General features: G+C 39.8%; 1 non-coding gene across 1 annotated transcript; it reads right to left on the reverse strand.

Moving 5' to 3' along the window:
• Positions 1-6063: 6063 nt before the first annotated feature.
• Positions 6064-6170, reverse strand: LOC128579564 (U6 spliceosomal RNA). The gene has a single exon (XR_008378203.1). It is a non-coding gene; the product is annotated as a U6 spliceosomal RNA (small nuclear RNA).
• Between the last annotated feature and the right edge of the window lie 876 nt (positions 6171-7046).

The following is a 7046-nucleotide window of genomic DNA, read 5'->3' on the forward strand; positions in this document are numbered from 1 at the left end:
TATAGAGCCCTGGCAAAATTACAGAATCATGAGGAAATAAAGAATTTTTATTGTTTTAAGTGGCCAAGTTTGGGGATGTTTGTTAGGCAGCAATAGATAGACAAAACACCCCAAACTCACTAGATTTTAAGTTCTTCAAAGGCAGACTCATGTTGCGTTGAATACTGTATTGAAAACAACAATTCTTTGGTTTATGAAGCCCCCATGAATGATTAGTCAACTAACCACCCAACCAACCAGTCAACTAATGAGCCAGTCCATCAGTCAAAGTGGTCTAAAGTTAGTCTTTTCCCTTTAATTTAATTAAATGTTTCTTTGAACGTGGAAGCCAACAAAATGGGGAAAAGGGAGAGATAAGGAGAAGAATGAATGCTAAGTAAATTCATGTCTCTGGAGGGACTTACCGACCTAAAGTTCTAGCTCTGATCTGCTCTTATCACTACAGTCTCACTTCTATTTCCTACTACATATTTCCATTGAAGTATGTCCCTCTCTCTTCTGCCAAACCTAAACTTTTTACAAACCTTTATACCAGGGTCCTATTTGATCTTTTTGGCTATGTTACGATCATTGTTCATTCTTGAAATCTCAGTCAGCTTTGATTTCTGCCTTCTTCTCCCTACAAATATATTCCACCTTATTATTAATTTAGACCAATTTGCCTTGGTAATTTTTTTTTTTTGGGGGCCAGGGATGGGTTTGAACCCGCCACCTCCAGTATATGGGGCCAGTGCCCTACTCCTTTGAGCCACAGGCACTGCCCTGCCTTGGTAAATTTTTTTTGGTGATTCGTCCTTTCCTTTAACCTCCTTCTTCCCTCGTGCTAGCTTGGACTCACATTACCCCATTTCTGTATTAGTCAAATGTCTTATGATTATAATGCTGTATTGAGAGTCTTATAGTTACATTTCCAAGTCCTGATATGTCTAATGAAGCCTTTTTGTAGATGAAACATTTAATTTCAGGGCAAATAGGTTAAAGAAAATGGTAATTATTTCAATTGTCATTACTCTTTCCCAAAATAAATATTATTTGTAACAGTGAAAGGAAATCAGTTTTAAAAATGATATCCATGAAGTGACTAAACATTAGAACCTATTATTTGACAAATCTTATTAATGAGCAGTGTCATAAGAATAGATGACAGATGATGACTCTAGTGAGGAAGCAATCTGAATTTGTTTTTGTTAGCCTGAAAGCCGACATGAAATAAATAGGCAAAAGAAAAGGGGACAAAACCCAAGCTGGAACCCCATCTCTTTTGTATACATCAGTTCAACCTTTGTTAATAGGATAGGGAATTCATTATTTATATCAAGAGGAAATGGACAAACATTTTATGCCTGATAAGATTTTTTTCTTTATGCGTCAAATTCTTTAAAGGATCCAACTGAAAGATAGTCTTCATCATGGGAAGTTTGGAGAAAGAATTTATCCATATGCTAAATCTATCAAAGCTATTTCATGATTCTGTACCAGCTGAAGCTAACCCCAATTACCCTTTTTTCAATCAAGGGATTATCTTTCATGTACACATTAATGCACATCTTGATTTTAAGCAACAGTGAGTTATTTGCTTTGTGAGAACATGAAAGTCATCTTGATATTAAGAACAGAAAAAAAAATTCATTCTAATTAAGTAAATCCCATAATGTTATAATCTTATCTAGGAAACAGCTACGAGATAAGAATAGCTGTTTGCAAACTAACAATTGAGTTCACAATTAAGGTCACCTAACCTTATCTATCCCTACTAAAATGTCCTATTTTTCAGTCATTGTAAGAATGTATCTTATCACCAATAATAATTCCATATCAAAAATGATTCTGCCTTCACAGCAGGTGCCACAAAGTATGTATTTTTAGAAAGCTTCCACCCTTGAATTCATTTACTAGCAATCTAGTGGTGATTTACAGTGGACAAGAGGAAATTAAGAATAGGAACAAATGAACACATGTCGTAGGACAACATACAAATAAAGGCAAAACAATAACAAGGCCAAGGTGAGAACCAGTGCAAGGTGATTTTCCACTTCACACAAATGTTTTTATATCCAGATTACTACTGAGGGATCTTTATTAAATTACAGAATACTTACTCCAAAATCTCTGCTTGTTCCCATCCTTGGGTCAATTTTGCCAATTTAATTTCCAAAGACAAAGCATGCCCACCTTGACAAAAGGCAGTTGCTGAAAGGGAGTTTGGGGGAATGTAGAAACTACCTCCTCTTCCAAATTCAGTATTTGGCACTCCAGACAGCCTCATAAATTACACCAATCATGGTGTTGGCCAATTAAGTTACACAGAAGTTAGAATTAGTTGAATACCCTGCAGTGGGTCTTAAGTGAGTCAAGGTGACCAGAGGAAAGTTGCCTAAATGGTATACAGAGTGAAGATGTCTGTTCCTGGTACAGTAAACAAGACCAAACCAAAAAGATTTGCAAGAGAGAGGAAATAAGGTGCTAACTCAAATACTGGCAACTGAAAGGAAAATTATGTAAGGGACATCCAAAATGCTGAAAAGCAAAAGAAAAATGAATGGTGAATGCAGAATATGATTGTCTTAACACAATAACTAAGAAAATGCCAGGAATGCTATGTTAACCAGTGTGATGAAAATGTGTCGAACTGTTTATAAAACCAGTGCCTGGTGCCCCATGATCGCATTAATGTACACAGCTATGATTTAATACTAATAAAAATAATAATAATAAAATGGCAAAAGAAAATGCAAAAAAAAAAAGAAAAATTAATGGTGTAGCATGACCATGCTTTGTGGTCTACTCTGGCTGTGACAGATGGGATGGGAGGAAGGGACGGAGAACCGAGAGCTAGATGTTACATGAGTAAGAGGTTTCTGTGGTTAGACATGGAACAATATAGTCTAGACAAGAAGGGCACTCGAGAATTGTCCCATGGAGAGGAGGGACTCTGCTTTTGCTCTAATTAAATTGTTTTGGTATGTTCATGGGTGTCACTGGTGGGAAGCAAGAAGAATGGCTGGATTTAATGAAGAAGCACCAGAATTGGGAAAGTTCATCCATTTCCTTGCCTTCGCATTTGACATTTTCAGAGGAGTTCTGGGGAGAATGTGCTCATCTCTCATTACTCATAGCCATAAAATGGCAAAGTAATAGGAACTAGTCCAGATGGTTCAGAGGAAAACTCTAACATGGATACACTGTGCTTCTTTCCTGCCAAAAGTTAGTGAAAAAACATTTACTCCCCTCAAATTGCTGGCATTTTCATTGCCTTATCCTGCCCCACAGAGGTTTTCTACTGCTTCAGATACCCCAGGACTCAAGAAGAGTTCTGAGCTCTTCTTCTGTTGTGGTCCCGAATCTCAAACTTTCTTCCCCCTATATAAAGTCTTGTGGCTCCCAAAATTACAGCTGGATCTGAGCTCTTCTATACTTGCTCTTTTAAGAAAAGATTATATAACCCGAGAACCTGGACTCAAATAAATATTTATGGGGTGAAGGTATGGAGAGACCCGGAGGGGAATCACAGAAATTGCTTTGCTCTCTCCGCCTCACCAGATGTCTTCATTAGCCTCTTCTCTCAGATGGGGCTTGAGATTGGCCACCAAAAGCCATAGAAAATCCCAAAAGTGGAATCAGAAACTGCATTAGTGCTTATGTTTCCCTGATGTTATTATACTTAAAACAACATCTGCCATTTCCTAATCCCGCCTAATCATTTAACAAGTTTTTTAAAGACCATCTATTTAGCATCTTGCTACAGATACAGCCTCAAAGTGTGGTAAAGAAGACCCCCTGGCAGAGTGACTACTAGCCTACTGTTGGCCTTTGTAGAAAGCAGAAAGTTATCTCCCATAGGCGAAGCCACATGGTACCCCAGCTTGGTGATCCTGGCAGACACAGTTCTGCACCAAAGCACAAGACCTGGTGAGCCAGCGTGAGCCGGATGCCAGCCCCACTCCAGGAGGCTCTGTGTAAAGCACTAACTGCATGACTCTGCCCTCCCCAAGCCCTGCTCCCAGGCTCTGACCACTAGTAGCACATCTCTGCATGACTCCGACTGACCCTTCCTTATCAGTCTGGCTCTCTGGTCCTGGATCCCAGGAGCATCCCAACATCCTCACTTGGCCTGCTGGCCACTGCCCCCAACCTAAGACCTCAGCATGCTGAGGACTAATGAGTTACAGCTCCTTGTTCTGACCTTTTGTCATCCAGTTCTGCTTCTGACAAGAGAGAATACACAGAGGCCCAAACAGCCAATTATACAAACTTATGCTTATCAAAGCTGATAGCATCCAGAGCAGAGACACAGTTTACATTATCTTTTAACTATTCCAAGCACTGAGATCCCAGGCTGGTTTAGAATGTGAAAACAATCTATACTTCCTGTCATTTAAGTAAAACACTCTTGCTTTTCTGATGTCACACTTTTTGGAGGTGATGAGCTTTGCTGGCAGCTCTTGCGCTTTTTGGGAATGCTGGTAGCAAGATGATGGCCAATGCTACCACCGAGAGTGTTAACAGCAGAGGACTAAAGGCCAGAACACTTATTTCTCTTTAAGAATATTACCAACCACTTAATATGCAACTTATGAGCTAAAGTCCACAACTCATAGAAAGTGTGAAAAGCTTTATGAAATTTTATACTTTTTAGAGTCCTGAGGATTTAGTAGGCCTGGCATAGGCCACTGAAGGGCACCCTTCACATTTCAATCACTCTTGATAGAACCAGCTTAGACGGTGTCACAGGTTCCTTCAAAAGATTCTACATCCTTTCCAGGATTATCTCATTCCTTCCACTTGACAGAGACACATTATGGAGGTGGGGGAGGAGGGCAGAGACACTGAGGCAACAACAGGGGATGACACTCTAAAGACCAGGAAGGACCGCCGAATGAGTTCAGTTTTCTGTAGTTAGCTACAAAGACCCAAATACTTCCTCGTAGGAGAGAATAAGCAGCACCAACCCTAAAATCCTTGTTTAAAAGACTAGACTCTAGAAACATTTTCCCGGCCTCATCCAAGCAGGCAGACACAACACAGAATTTGTGCCAGGTAAAAGCATGACCTTTCCAAAACTGACTTAGCTGGCACTGCGAGTGAGGATGTCTCTGGGTTCCGGCCACATAGTTACCCCCAGTTCAATTCTCCTCCTGGCCAGTGACCTTTTGTTCACATTCTCCTCTCTTTTATGTTTCCTTGACTTCCTTCATTCGGGCCCTTCCCATGGAGCCTCCGTGGTTGTTTACAGTCTGCCTCTGGTTTTCCTCTCCTACATCCTTTATGTCTCCACCATTGACACTGCAGCTACTCCTGCTTTAAATCTGTCTAGGTGCTCAGGCCCTTGTTTTAATTGTTGGGGATTCATCGAGGGTAGGCACTCAGAACTTTTTAAAAATAATTTTCTTTCTAGTGCAGGGAGACTGTTATTTCTTTTCATTGCGACTGTGGCATGCTGTGTCCACTAAATGATAGGAGATATCTTTGGGATTCATGCCACAGCACCCTACTATGGGGAACACAAATGCCCTTTAGATACACGTCGTCAAGCTCACTATATACACGTAGAGAATTAAGCCCTGCAGAACATGAGGTGACCCTAGATATACAAGTGAGAAAACAAGTCCTATTGTTTGAAGCCTTTGAAATTTTGCACATATATATGATAGTACCGACTTACTTCCGAACAAACTCAAAGGGTGCAAGGCAGATGAAAAACATTTACTGAGAACATGTTATACTTTGGTAGGTTTTCCTCTATCATTTCATCCAGTTCCCACCACACCACGTAAGTATTAGGGAATTTGGGTAACATTTTTGAAGACCACAACCAGTTCTGCTCAGGTCTGAGTCTTTAGCTAAACAATTCTATAGGGCTAACACATCTGTAATATGTTGTAGCTTATGATTCATAATATATTTCATACATTTGAAAGAGCAATTACAGAGAGCATAACATCTAATTCAATCATTTAAAATATAATTTATAACACACTTGATAGCATAATTTTTATTTTAAAATATACTTTTACAGTATTTCTTATTTTAACATAGACTTCATAATATGCTTTTTTTTTTTTTTTAAATATGGAACGCTTCACGAATTTGCGTGTCATCCTTGCGCAGGGGCCATGCTAATCTTCTCTGTATCATTCCAATTTTAGTATATGTGCTGCCGAAGTGAGCACCATAATATGCTTTTATAGTATACTTTTAATTTTTAAATATAGTTTAAAAACTTTTTTTCTATGTTATAATCTGATGAAGACTTACAACTATAGTATTTCACCTCAAGCTGCCACTTCTATGGCCACATCTCAACGTGCTGTCATAAGTTTTCTCTGCAACACGCTGTAAACATAGGCCTGGCAAATCACAGTGGCTCTCGCCTATAATCCCGGCATTCTATGGGCCAAGGCAGGAGAAGCCCTTGAAATCAGAAGTTTGAGAACATCCCGAGCAAGTGAATGATCCCGCCTCTACTAAAAATTAAAAAAGTTAGCTGAGCTTTGGGGTGGGCACTGTAGTTTGAGCTACTCAGGAGGCTGAGACAGGACGATTGCTTGAGCTCAGGAGTTTGAGGTTGCTATGAGCTATGATGATGCCACTGCACTGTGGCCTGGAAGACACAGTGAGACTCTGTCTCAAAAACAACAACAAAAACCTGCCCTCCCCACTGACACTGACCAGCACCCTTTCTTTTGCCTAGGGATTTGTTTCCTGCCAAAGCCCTGGGGGGAAATGCCAACATGTCCATCTCAGGGAGAGACACTTTTCCTACCCTACAAAGATTTACAACTGTTATGGACCCATAATAATCAAAAATAAAAATCTTAAAACAACTCTTATATTAGTATGTGTTTTGATTATTTACAAGGTAATTTAAGATTTTAATTTTTTAAATTTCTGGGACCACGCCATTCTGTAAAAATTTAAGTTAGAGGCTCAGCATCCGTAGCTCAGTGGTTTGGGTGCCAGCCACATGTACCAGGGCTGGTGAGTTCAAACCCGGCCTGGGCCTGTAAACAATGATGACAACTACTACAAAAATATATCCAGGCATT

Source organism: Nycticebus coucang, unplaced genomic scaffold (assembly GCF_027406575.1).
Source record: "Nycticebus coucang isolate mNycCou1 unplaced genomic scaffold, mNycCou1.pri scaffold_72, whole genome shotgun sequence".
Classification (NCBI taxonomy): Eukaryota; Metazoa; Chordata; class Mammalia; order Primates; family Lorisidae; genus Nycticebus; species Nycticebus coucang.